Source organism: Eumetopias jubatus, unplaced genomic scaffold, assembly GCF_037043125.1.
Source record: "Eumetopias jubatus isolate StellerSeaLion01/CBP00866 unplaced genomic scaffold, mEumJub1_p1.0 scaffold_10, whole genome shotgun sequence".
NCBI lineage: Eukaryota > Metazoa > Chordata > Mammalia > Carnivora > Otariidae > Eumetopias > Eumetopias jubatus.
Genome location: NW_028274816.1, coordinates 61,071,084 through 61,072,986, shown reverse-complemented (window position 1 = coordinate 61,072,986; position 1,903 = coordinate 61,071,084).

Genomic DNA, 1,903 nt, shown 5'->3' with positions numbered 1-1,903 from the left:
GTTTATCGTGTACTGAGCGCATTTTGCCTTAAGAGGGAGGAAAAATGGCATTTTATGACACAGCCTAAAGTAGCAACGCTGCAGGGTGCGCTCCCCCCAGCACAGGCAGTGTTACATTTTTTTCCCCCACTGCTCACGACCTCGAGGTTCTGCATTCAGCCACTTGAATCCTACACAGGACTACAAGGCGCTCGTTCCTGACACCCTCCACCCATTGCCCATTTTCAGTATGGCCACGTCTTGAGCGTAGCTTATCTCAAAACACTTGGGATTGTGGAGAAAGGGTCTGTTAAGTATCAGGGTGACTCCTTAATGGGAGAATAGGGAGACCGTGGCACGTGTCCCCATGTTGGGGTGGGGAACTGCAACCATTTGGTGCTTCCCGTGCACGTTTTCACACCTGCACATGGGCAGCCATTATGGGCAGGCATTTCCTTTTGGACATAAGCTTAAGCATACAGATGTGAAGCCCAAGAACCAGCCCCTCCCTCCCCTCCCCACGGCACTGGACAGGGCCTATTATCAGGGTAGTCAAACCACAGAAGCCAACATACTTGGTTCGCATTTTATTGGAACTGACTTGAGACTGATTTTCACCATTTGAGACGTAATTACAACAGGACTGAATGTCAAGAGCAGAAGAAGCCACCCACAAATGAGTAAACTGGAAAGGTTCATTATCTTTGGAATTGAGGGAAAAATCTGTTCAGAGCTTAAGGAAGGAAGGTCCTTAAGACTACTGGGTCAGCTTATGGAAATAGAATTCCCGAATTGCACAAATGCCCACTAGGCAGGAGAAACGGGCAGGGCAGAAGACGTGGGCTGTGGGGACAGCTCGTCTGCACCAGGGACGGCTGGGCTGGGTCCCGGGGGGTAGGAGCCTGAAGTCTAGAGGCAGGTTAACACATTCACCCAAAACCCTTGTTTCCCAGTCCGTCTCGAGGATGCAGCAGTTTTCCTCATACAAGGATACACAAAAATGGGAGCACTTTCCAGGCAGAGAACGGGGAGTGCCCTCATTTTGTGTATCCCAGTGTGAGTAGTTGGATTCTGCTCCTGGAAGCCACCGGAAAGGGTGTCGAGCCACACGCGGCATCAGGAAGCCTAATACAGAAATAAGTTAAAAACATTTAACACTGAAACGTCCCCCAGTTCCACGGTTGGTTGTGAAATGTCCAGACGCTTCCTGAATACTAAAATCCCCATTTACCCAATTTACCCATGGATAAAGGTCTCTGTTGATCCAGAAAGCCCCGAAGACAGCTGGGGCCTAAGAGGATCGGGGTTCCCTTGATGGTGCCCACCAGTAGCACCCAAATATTGTAGCACTTTTCACAGATTTGATCGAAGAGTGCTTCCACATTTGAGTGCCACGGGAGAGCTGTAGGGACGTGGCCTGGACGGAGCTTCCGCTTGACCCAAAACGGCTCAGGACGGTCAAGGCGTCCCACGGTTCCGAGCAGACCTTCTCAATCGGGGACCCTCAAAAAATGGCGGCACTTCCCTCCTTAGAACAGAAAGTGCCCCCACAGTTTGAGTGCCACAGGTCGAGGATCCACGACTGGCCACGAAGGGAACCACTCACCAGGTAATAAGTCATAAACGGCCAGTGATTAGACCCGCCTTACCCTTAAAGGTCTGGGAGATACAAGGGGACCGGACCATAAAGCGAACAGATAAAAGGTCACCCAACACCCCCCCAGTTTACCACATTACATCCATTGAGAACATTACACGTAACCCCACTCACGGTCGGTCGAACACTTAAGGTGTGGTGATGTCCAACAACAGGCCTGGTTTGTAGTTTTTGCTGACAGTGGACGTGGGAGATTTAAAAAACTGGCTTTATTACCCCAAAAGGCACAGATTAATCCACTTTCCCACTCAATAACCCACTTTCCCA